This window comes from Ahaetulla prasina, chromosome 9 (assembly GCF_028640845.1).
Source record: "Ahaetulla prasina isolate Xishuangbanna chromosome 9, ASM2864084v1, whole genome shotgun sequence".
NCBI classification, from domain to species: Eukaryota; Metazoa; Chordata; class Lepidosauria; order Squamata; family Colubridae; genus Ahaetulla; species Ahaetulla prasina.
In genome coordinates, this window is record NC_080547.1 from 2,943,817 (window position 1) to 2,956,221 (window position 12,405).

Genomic DNA, 12,405 nt, shown 5'->3' on the forward strand with positions numbered 1-12,405 from the left:
TTTCCCCGGGTTGCCACTCTCAGCCAGGCAGTTTTCACCTTCTACACTTTTTGGCAGAGAGGATCCGTCGTCGTGCAATTTGTCTCCTTCACTCTCCGCTTCCCACCTTCCCCGCAAAGCTCATCACTTTTGCCTCTCCTTGCTTGGCAAGAGTTTAGCTAGAGCTTAATCCGTTTTCTGCTGATAAAGATAGGATGGGGTAGAGCAAAACCTGGAGACGCAGAGAGAGAGAGACTGGTTATTATTTTTTTTCCTCCTTTTTGCTGCTGTTCCTGCTGCTGTTGCTGCTCGAAGCTCTTTCTGCATTTGAGCTCAACTGTTGTTGCTGTTCTGCTGGTCACCACATGCCAAGACTTCTGTTCAGGTGAGAACCCCTTTCTTACCTCTAATGTACCTCTTTCTTCAAGATTATCAGGGACCTGAGGTAAGGCATGTTCTGTAGAACCCAAGGACTCTCCTAAAAAAAAAAAAGCAAAGGAGTAGAAAAGCAAGCAAGGATTTTTGAATCTTTAACATTCAGGCAGGCGGCAGGATGGAAATTCTTCCAGTAACAGATCCTCTCTTTGAAGCAAGAGCAAAAAGCGAGCAAATTTGGGAGAGTCAGAAACTGCAGGGGTAAGAAAGGGCTTTGACCCAAACTATGGTCATTGTTATGCCTGGGGGTGGGGGAGGGGATATGCAGAAATCAATCATCTCCCCCACTCCACTCCACCCCCAATTTCTCTGCAATCTGAGCACCTGCTCGTTTCCGATGACTTCCTTTAGAAGCAAATCTTTTTGAGTTGAAGGAGGAATTCTTTGCTTTGACAGGAATGGAAACGTATATTTTTTGCTTTCTTGGGAAAAAAAAATAAATCTCATCCTGACAGCCAGCCTATGGACAAAATCAGGGATCAAATTCCTCTGATTTATCTACTCTCCGCTAAAAAAATAATAATAATAATCTTCCTTGCCTTTCAATCCAGTCTGTTTCGCTCTCAAGTAGCTTTATTTTAACATTTAACCAAGGCGCCGTCTTCTTATAAGGCAAGCTGAGCAGTTCAAGTTTTATACTCTGCAGCAATTGAACCAAACCAAGTATTAAGAGTCCCTCAACTTTTGAACCTCTTATGGTAAAATTGGCATGCAATAAGCTATAAAATAAAACATCATTTATTTATTTATTTTATTCAAAAAGTTTTACAGAAAAATTTTCCCCCCTTTCCCCCCACCTCCCATCCCCCCTCCCTTCACAACCCCCCTCCCCCCCCCGACTTCCTGGAACGAACACAAGGTATAGTTAAAAATAAAACAAACATATGCTAAAAAATTTTCGTCCCAACTTAATTATACCCCTACAATCATCAATTCCTAACTTCCCCCGAAAACAAACAAAAATAATACATCATAATCATTCAAAAACAGTCTGATAACTCTTAGTCTGATATCTACTTTGAATATAGTCAATCCATTTTTTCCATTCCTTTAAGTATCTTTCTTGCGTATTGTCTTTCAAAAAGGCTGATATCTTCGCCATCTCAGCCAAATTGGCAACTTTCAATAGCCATTCTTCTATTGTAGGTAGTTCTTTTTTCTTCCAGTATTGTCCTATTAATAATCTTGCTGCTGTTATTAGATTTAAAATCAATTTAATCTCAATTACTGTACAGTCCGTAATAATTCCCATCTATTTATAACTTCAATTTCACTTGCAGGGATGCCTTCAATGCTCCACACACGTCCCCATTGGGGCTATATAAAGCATGCAGTGGAACTAATCACGTTTTTATTATTGTCTCTTTTGTGTCTGGTTATGACCCTGGAAGCAACTGTGGGAAGCCTCCTATTACTGCCATTTGGTGAGTGTGCACACTCTTAAAGTAACAAATGTGCCGTTGGGCCAAAACAGTCTTTACACCAACTATGGAATGTGTTATGATATAGTACAGTGGTTCTCAACCTTTATAGTGCTGCAACCCCTTTAATACAATTCCCCATGATGTGGCGACCCCTTTAATACAATTCTCCATTGATGTGGCGACCCCCAACTGTAAAATTATTTTCGTTTTGAATTTATCGTGCCTGAAGCCGTATTGGCTAGCGATCTGAACTGCTTGCAATTGCCTTGAGGACGGAGGCATTAAAGCGGAGACTCCTCCCCTATTAAGTTTATCACGCCTGAAGCCAGATTAGGCTAGCGATTGGGAGTGATTGCAGCTGGCTTGAGAGGGAGACATCAGAGCAAAGATTTCTCTCTTTTTTAATTCATCGCGCCTGAAGCCGAATTCGGCTAGCGATTTGAAGAACCTGCAGCTGGCTTGTGGAGTCAACCATTGGAGCGCGATTCTTCGACTCGCAAGTATACTTCCCATATTTCCGATGGTCTTAGGTGACCCCTGGCAAATCGTCATTCGACCTCCAACGGGGTCGCGACCCACAGGTTGAGAACCGCTGATATAGTAGCACCTTCCCTCCCTTCCTTTATATTGACGCCGCTGTTCATATAAAGAGATCAGAGAAAGACATCAGTGCAGGGGGTCCCCAACTTACGATCAGTCAGTTAGCAACTTGTTGTGTCTTGCCCGCTCTCACCGCAGCCGGGGTCTGCTTATCTGCTTCTGAACGCTGAAGAATGTCCTCCCGGCCCCAGCCCTGGCTCCATGCCCAGACAGGCTGAGGAGGGGGCATCTCCCGGCCCCAGCCCTGGCTCCATGCCCAGACAGGCTGCAGATGAGGGAGCATCTCCCGGCCCCAGCCCTGGCTCCATGCCCAGGCAAACGGAGCAGCTAGACCCCTCCCCCTCCTCCACAGCATGTGAGCCTGAGGAAAGTTTATTTCCAACAGCTGCTGATTGGAGTGACCCTCGCATCAGAAGACTGGATAGGCGGAGGCAACAGAGGGAAGGGAGGGGCAGGCCTTAATGAGTGCTGAGTCATGGAGCCACACCCCATGGCCTATATAAAGGATCTGCTTTCTGGCAGTCTCTGAGTCAGGCAAAGTCGAACTTATCTTGCTGAAGTCACTTACTGGTCTCCTGCCTGCTCTGAGGACTTTGCTAGGACTTTGGGCAGAGCTGCAGAGGCAAGCCTGATTCGGATTTCCCTGACCCGGCCGTCAGCGGAGGAGTGGGACACGACACAACTTTTTAAAGCTATGAAGGGCCTCCCCAGGGTTATTTGCAACCCGAATTCAAAGTTCTGATGCCCCCCTCATAGGATCACATGATTGCAATTTAGGCACTCAATAACCGGTCCACATTTATGGCCAGTGCCGTATCCCTTAAGTCACATGGCCACAATTTATGTCATTTTTTTAATGGAAACTGGCATTTATGTCTATGGAGATTCTCAGTCATCCAGATCAGGGGTCTCCAACCTTGGTCCCTTTAAGACTTGTGGACTTCGACTCCCAGCTTTGCTGGCTGAGGGACTCTGGGAGTCGAAGTCCACAAGTCTTAAAGGGACCAAGGTTGGAGATCCCTGATCCAGGTCATGGTTGTCCCAAAGGTGCTTTTTCAAGAGGCAGCTGGACTTCCTGTTTTTCTTGGAAGACGTTTCACTTCTCATCCAAGAAGCTTCAGACCTGAAGAAGCTTCTTGGATGAGACATGAAACGTCTTCAAAGAAAAACCAGAAGAGTCTAGTTGCCTCTTGAGAAAAAAGCAAAATAGGCCATTGGGAACAATGGATTCACTTAATGACTGCTGCAAAAAACATTGTAAAACCAGGGATGGTCATATGGTGATCTGTGACCATAATTCTGAGATCAATTACAGTCATAATATACCTAGTTCTCTTAGCTGTTCTTTGTGTTTTAACTTCCAGTCCCCTAATCATCTTCGTTGCTCTTCTCTGCACTCTTTCTAGAGTCTCAACATCTTTTTGTGTATCGTGGTGACCAGAAATGGATGCAATATTCCAAATGTGGTCCCACCACTATATACTATGAAGAAACATTACATGAGATTTGACACTAAGTATGCCTTCCAGTTCATTCCAAAGCTGGTATTTTTGCTAAAATTGTTCTCGGTCTATTTCTTCTAGACAGACCATCCTTTGGGACCAGATTAACAATTTAAAGTGGGTGGAATTTCATATACATAGGCAATGATAAAATAGGAGGGAGAAATACTGTTTAAAAGAATAACCCTGTTTGGGCAGGAATCATGCATTTTCTACCTGATAGGTATTGCACTGATTTTACAGATTAACTGAGTTGGAAGGGACCTTGTAGGTCTAGCCCAACCCCCCACCCAAGCAGGAGTTCCTACACCATTTCTGACAAAGGGTAGTCCAATCTCTTCTTGAAAGACTCCAGTGATGAAGCTTTCACAACTTCTGAAGGCAACTGCTGTTCCATTGGTTGATTGTTCTCACTGTCAGAAAATGTGTCCTTATTTCTAGGTTGAATCTCTCCTGGATCAGTTTCCATCTGTTATTCCTTGTCTGGCCTGCAGGTACTTTGGAAAATAGCTTGACCCCCTTCCTCTCTGTGGCAGCCCCTCAAATATTGGAAGACGGCTATCCTGTCTCCTCTGGTCCTTCTCTTCACTAGACTAGCCATGCCCAGTTCCTGCAACCATTCATTGTATGTTTTAGTCTCCAGTCCCCTAATCATCCTGGTTGCTGTTCTCTGCACTTTTTTTTAGAGTCTCAACATCTTTTTTATAGTGTGGTGACCAAATCTGGATGCAGTATTCGAAGTGTGGTCTTACTAAGGCTTTATAGAGTGGTATTAGTATCTCCCTTGATCTGGATTGTATCCCTCTGGTAAATGCAATTTAAGATTGCATTTTCACTGGTCTGGCGACAGGCTACAAAACGCTGTTTTTGTACTGTGGCATCGGGTCTGCCCGCATGATTAAAACCAGCCCATCTACCTCAATTTAGGTGCATGTACCTTTTCAAATTAATGGCCCATATTCGCTAGTGATTTCAGTAGCGGTCCTGCAAGGCTAACACCGTTGCCCTTCTCTAACTGGGGTTTTAATTGCATGAAACGGCAGATGAAAAAAGCGAGCTTTTAAAAACATTTTTTTCCTCTTTCCCTCCGTTGCTCGGCTTAGCCGCGTCCTCCCAAATTTCCCTTTTTGATGAATGACACATTTAAGTCATTGGTTCCTCTTAATGCTCTTTACAGCCCGACAGAGCCCAAATGTCAACCTCATGAGGCATTTTAACTTAATCTGTTTTCCTCCTGAGCGAAACAGGGATGAAGTCTATATTATTCAGGATTGATGAAAAAGGAGACTGAGTAATCAAACATTACACGGTTGGTGCACGATAGTTTGGCTCCTAGGTTTTTTTTGGGGGGGGGCGTTGTTGTTGTTCTGAAAGACTCGAAACACAAGTATAAAGGAATGAAGAATGGGAAAACTATAAACCAAATCCTAATTCCTGTTCAGCTCTTCGTAATCCATCATCACTCTTTGGATACTTAGCCACGTGGAAGCGAGGAAGACTGAAAAAGCTGAGTGTAACACAAGTTGCGTTGTAGCTGCAAGTGAGTGTTTCTGTTGTGACTCCAGCCCCCGAACCTGGCCCCATGCCCGAAAGTGACTCAGAAAGTGAGGGGGAAGGGCTGGTAAGGCTTACCTCGGGAGCACCGATTCCTTTGGCTCGGCTCCAAGAGCCAGAACCAGACCAGTCAGAGGATGTAATGAGGCTGTCATCCCCTGATTCCTCCCTTCCCCAGGCTACGCCTTCAGACCCAGCTGATAATAATCATCAAGCCTGGCTTGACCCACGCTTCAGAAGATTAGAGAGGCGGCGTCATCAAAAGGAAGGGTAGGGCAGGAGCCCCACCCCACAGGATATATAAGGAGCTTTGGGACTGCTCTCACTCCACGGGAAGCAAAGTTTAGCCGATCCATTTCAAAAAGAGCTGAAAGTCTTGCTACGTGAGTCATTTGTTTGAACTTTGGCAGGCAGCTGCGATTTCTCTGCCAGGACTGATAAGAGCCGTGAATCCACCGGCTGAAGGCCAGCTCGTGAGTCTGAATTGGGGAAGGAGACAGAACAGTTTCACCTTGGAATCAGTTATTCATCATATCACTTTATAAGGCCTTGGTAAGGCCACACTTGGAATACTGCATTCAGTTCTGGTTGCCACGATGTAAAAAGGATGTGGAGACTGTAGAAAGAGTGCAGAGAAGAGCAACAAAGAGGATTAGGGGACTGGAGGCTAAAACATATGAAGACCCGTTGCAGGAACTGGGTATGTCTAGTTTAATAAAAAGAAGGACCAGGGGAGACATGACAGCAGTCTTCCAATATCTCAGGGGTTGCCCCAAAGAAGAGGGAGTCAAGCTATTCTCCAAAGCACTTGAAAGCAGGATAAGAAGCAATGGGTGGAAACTAATCAAGGAGAGAAGCAACTTAGAACTAAAGAGAAATTTCCCGACAGTGAGAACAATGAATCAGTGGAACGACTTGCCTCCAGAAGTTGTGAATGCTCCAACACTGGAAATTTTTAAGATGATGTTGGATAACCATTTGTCTGAAGTGGTGTAGGGTTTCCTGCTTGGGCAGGGGGTTAGACTAGAAGACCTCCAAGGTCCCTTCCAACTCTGTTGTTCTATTCTATTCTATTCTATTCTATTCTATTCTATTCTATTCTATTCTATTCTATTCTATTCTATTCTATTCTATCAATGTTTCTCAACCTTGGCAGTTCGAAGAAGTGTGGACACCCACAATTCTATACTGGCTGGGAATTCTGGGAGTTGAAATCCTCACACCTTTAAACTGCTTCAGGTTGGGAAACGCTGAATTATTTCCAAGCATTTATTCTTATCGGAGTGGTTCGGTGGCTTAGAGGTGGATCTCTCACTTCACAATCAGGGGGCTGTGAGTTCAATCTTAGGTAGAGACAGATATTTCTCTCTCTGGGCACACTGAGAATATATCTGCTAACAACTCTGCATTGGCGACAGGAAGGGCATCCGGCCATTAAAACACTCTGCTAGTTCCATTCAGTTGCCCAGACTCCACCCTGCACGGGATTATTAGGTTGTTAAATGAAGATGATGATGATAAATGATGATGATGTTTATTCTTATCCCTGAGATCATGTCATAGAATCATAAGGATAGAAGGGACCTTGGAGGTCTTCTAGTCCAACCTCCTTAATTGTAACTGCCCTCAGGTACGTTCTGTTTGTTTGCCATACTTTGAGCAAGGCATCTGAGCTTTACAATCTGAGTTGATGGCTGACCCCACATTTGCTTCCTGCGTTTGTTCCTGCCTTTTATGGAGACCCAGGCTTAATGGAGCTCAAAGCAAGATCTTCAGGGTGTTGTGACTCGTCCTCCCTCCTCTCCTCAGCCGGGCCCCTTCCGTCTCCAACCGGGCCTTTTATCAGACTCCGAACGGCCTGTCATGCCTCCAGCCCCCAGCCCTGGCCCCATGCCCGGAAAGGATTCCAGGAGTGGGAGGACAAGCCTGATAAACCTCATTTGTACAGCGTGTGTTCCTTTGGCTCAGCCGTCAGAGCAGGAAGGCAGCCAGGTGCTGGAATTACTGACAGCAGATTCAGCTGAAGACAATTCAGAGTAGGAGGACCCTCGCTTCCGGAGATCTGAGAGGCGACGCCAGCAGAAGGAGGGGTGGGGCAGGCCTGGATAAATGCTGAGTCATGGAGCCACACCCCACAGCCTATATAAAGGACCTGCTTTTGGCATTCCAACCTTGAGTCAAGCAAAGTCTTATCTAGTTTGCTGATATCGGACTCTATCGCTGAAGTCACAACTTGGACTCCTGCCTGCCCTGATAAACCTCGAAGGAACTTGGCAAGCTGCAGAGGCTTCATCGCCAAGTTTGTTACGGACTTCCTTGACTCGTGCGTCGGAGTGGGAGTGGGACACGACACAGGGATTTATTTGTAAAACACTTAAAACCCAGCTTAACCAAACACTTTCTGAGCTCATATAAATATTGAGCCTACTCAGAACCATCAGAAGAACGTTAGCAGGCAGCCAACACGACGAAAGTCCTAAAAACTTTCAGTGGAGCACTGTAAAATATTTTGATTAAAGGTCAACGTCCCAAAGGTGCTTTCTTGGTTTTTGGTCTCGGTTCTGAAGAAGCTTCTCAGAGGAGAAGCAAAACATTTTCAAGACAATTCAGTTGCCTTTTGGAAAAAGCGCTTTTGGGACAAGCATGACCTGGATGATTGAGAAATTCCGTGGGTGTTAAAGGGTGACGTTACACTATCCAGAGACTTTTAAGAATTTATATTGGAAGGGTGCCAAAAGCGTAACCTTCAGGGGTGAGGAGATCCATGTTCCAGGAGGTCGCAATACATGCCCATCACCCAGCCTTCTTCCTGATTGGGGGCAATCTACCTGCTTTCTAGCAACCCCAGTCCTATCTTTGCCTCCCTTCATCCCTTCTTTTCTATGTATTCTCATTCTTTCTGTCTCTCTCATTTTGTCTCCCTCATTCTCTCTTTCTCTCTCTCTCTCTCCCTCTCTTCCTCTTCCTCTTCCTCTCCCTCTAATTCTCTTTCCCTCCCTCTCATTCTCTCTCCCTCTCATTCTTTCTCTCTCTCTTTCCTTTCTCCCTCTCCCTCTCCTCTTTTCTCTCTCCCTCTCATTCTCTCTCCCTCATTCTTTCTCCCTCTTCCTTTTATTCTCTCTCTTCCTTTCTTTCTCTTTTTCTCTCCCCTTCTCATTCTCTCCCTCATTCTTTCTCCCTCTTCCTTTCATTCTCTCTCTTTCTTTTTCTCTCTCCCTTTCTTTCTCTCTCTTTTTCCTTTCTCCCTCTCCTTCTCTTTTTCTCTCTCCCTCCCTCCCTCTCCCTCTCATTCTCTCTCCCTCATTCTCTCTCCCTCATTCTTTCTCCCTCTTCCTTTCATTCTCTCTCATTCTCTCATTCTCTCTCCCTCCCCTTCTTTCTCTCTCCCTCTTCCCTTCATTCTCTTTTTCTCTCTCCCTCTCATTCTCTCTCCCTCATTCTGTTTCTCTTTCCCTCTCCCTCATTCTCACTCCCTCTTTCTTTCTTTCTCCCTCATCCTCTCCCTCATTCTCTCTCTTTCTTTTATTCTCTCTTTCTCTCTCTCATTCTCTCCCTCTCCCTCATTCTCTCTCCTTTTCTTTCCCTCTCCGTCATTCTCTCTCCCTCTTTCTCTTTCTCTCTCCCTCTCATTCTTTTTCTCTCCCCTCTCATTCTCTCTCCCTCTCATTCTCTCTCTTTTTCTCTCTCCCTCTCCCTCATTTTCTCTCCCTCTCTCTACTTTCTAGCCAGTATCCTACCTCCATTGCCCATCTGCATCTCACCTTGCTTTTCTACTTGGCATTTCAGATAAAAAGCTTTCAAATTTAATTGGCTCCTGCACTTGTTGCGAAACCCAACCAAATTATATTTGCTGTTGTCGGTCTTTATAGGCAGTGGCATACTGTAACTTATCACCAGCTAATAAAAAAACACAATGTCTTACAGTATACACACAGTGTGCCCCTTGATTGCCTCTAATCAAACAGTTCTTTTTAAGTACTTTTTAAATATCAGGATACTTTGCTAAAAGAAGGCATCTTTGGCAAAACCAACGAGGATTTAGAAACAATGCCTCTGCCCAACTGCTGCCAAGATGAGGGGAAAGCTATAATTTTTCTCTCGCTGTAGCTTTGTCTGTCTTCTGGGACAAAAATATATACTTTTTACAACAAACAAGAAAAGACCGCAACCGCTTCCTAGATTATTTTTCACTCAAACCCTAATTATTGACTCTTCTCGGGAACCATTTGTCGAAATCAGCATGAGGTTTAAATGCCTAAATCAATAACCAGATTAAAATTAATGACTAAAGCAATACTTGTAATTGCGTTGGACGAAAGGGCTTAACCTGAATGAATGGCTTTATTACTGAAGCTGGATCTAGGGGATAAAGTTAAGACACAGGAAAAAAGAAAGGCCCAACTTCCTGCTTAAAAAAATGTAGTCTATCAAATGTTCTTTCGGCCATTGACTCTCTCTGAACCCAACTTAGCTTCTTAAGGTTGAGGCATGTTAAAATGAGACACGGCAAAATCTCCCATCACTTCTTACACACATTACACCTATACAGTTTTCTTGCATTAATATGGAACTGGTTTGCCCTCTTCAAGCATATTTTCTATTTTTTCACAATCAAAACGACGCTATAGAGCACTGCATACCAGAACAACTAGACACAAGAAGTTTTTTCCCGAACGCCATCACTCTGCTAAACAACTAATTCCCACAACACTGTCAAATTATCTGCTAAGACTGTATTACTATTCTTCTTCCTATCCTTACTAGTATCTATCTCTTCCCACTTATGACTATATCCATGTTGCTTGTATCTTTACATCTTATATTGTTTTGTTTCCTAGTATTTGATTGCTTATTAGTATCTTATGTCTATCACTAAGTTGTATCTTATGATTCTTGACGAATATATTTTATTTTTCCTTTATGTACAGTGAGAGCATATGCACCAAAGACAAACTCCTCGTGTGTCCAATCACACTTGGCCAATAAAGAATTCTATTTACGTGCTAATTTCATATTGGAGATGAGGAAAACTGAAGTGGGAGAATGGCTTAGTCAGAAATGTCCATCTGTATAAATTGTATAACCACTCATTCTGACAATTATGCCTCTCAGTGGCACACATGGGGTTAAAATCAACCAAGAGAACACAGTAATAAAGGTATTAATGGCAGCTAAAGACAAACCCAACATCCATTATATAAACCACACCAGTGGTGGGATTCATGTAATTTAACAACCGGTTCTCTGCCCTAATGATTTCTTCCAACAACCAGTTTGCCAAACTGCTCAGACAGTTTAACAACCGGTACTCCCGAAGTGGTGCGAACTGGCTGAATCCCATCACTGAACCACACCCATAGGCTCACCTAATTTCCAAATTCAATGTCCAAGGGAACATCAGGATTTCCAAAATCCTAGCAGATCAGGATTTGTGAATTTCAGGAGGCTTGGTTTTCTAAAAGGCAGACGCCACCTGAGATATTTTGGAAAAAGGGGCAGGATAAATACTTGGCTTCTATGAATAATTGCTGTGGAACTTACAAAGGGAACTGGAATTTTGGCGCAGTAAAAGAACCCAATAATAGTAGCTGTAGCCTTATCTATTTTGGACCCAGTGACCTGGACAAAAGCAGTACTAGAAAAAGGAATGATCTACTCTAAATCAAGGAACTGGATGCTTAAGTAAATGAAGGAAATTAAATTCATCTGTCCTCAGACTACCTTTCCTGCATAAAACTGATGAGTCCCGATGCTAGTATAATGCTGATTTGCAACATACTTTAAGTCTTCCTCAAATATGTTAACCAGAATTGCTCCCTGCTAAGCAGAAAGATATCTTGGAGAAGTGTTCACTGTGGAGCTTCATATTTTACACTTTGGCATTAGAAAAATTAAGCTGATATATGAAAGTTCTTAATTCATATGGTTCAGGAAACTCCAGCGTACAAAGAAGGCAAAATGCTGCAGGCTCGGAGCTCAGCCTTTCAACCAACCTGCTTCCCAAGCATCGTCAATGATCTCCTTAGTATCTTCTATTCTGGCAGCGTAATTGTTTCTTTAGGCAAATATTTTAAAATCCAAACTCCCCAAAACATGCCGGTTAATTCCCAGGAAAATAAGAATGTTTGCTCTCATTTAAAGCACCGAGTTAGTACGAATTCTGGAGAAGCATTAAACAAAGCATTAAGCCCTTGAATGCTGCTGGCAATAAATGTATAACATAAACACCCTTATTCTTCCCCTGGTATCCAACCTCCACTGGCACATTTAAACTTAAATTAATCTTTAATCTCTTCTGCTCTCTCTTGTAGATAAATTGCCCTCTTTTAGTAACTAGGACTTTATAATTTCTTTTTCTTCATTCGGTCTTGATTGCATTCGCATTTAGGGCCAGAACGTGAAAATTACAGACCACTTCAGCAAGGCACAAATTGTTCAGTATAAACCGCTGAATGCCTTTCTGAAGTAGCAAATCTTTTAGCTCCAAACACAGTAGAGACTGACATAAAAAAACCTGTTCTCTTATGCAGATGATTAAGGGGAGCGGGGGATCCTTTCCTGCAACTTAGATTGAACATTGTTGTCTCCCCCCCCCAAATCTACCATTTGAAGGTAGAGAGAAAATAGCCTTGTATTATCCCTTCGTAGCTGTTTATTACAAACGTTAACTCGGAGTATAAATAAATCCCTGGAGTCAGCAGTCCTCAATTTACAACAGTTTGTTTTTAAGTTAAAATGGTTCTGAAAAAAGCGACTTACGGCCGTTTTTCATACTTACGACCATTGCGGCATCCCCATGGTCACATGGCCAAAATTCAGACGCTTGGCAACTGGCGTGTATTTATGACGGTCGCAGTGTGTGAACCTCTTTTGTAACCTTCTGCCAAGCCAAGTCAATGAAGCCAGATTCA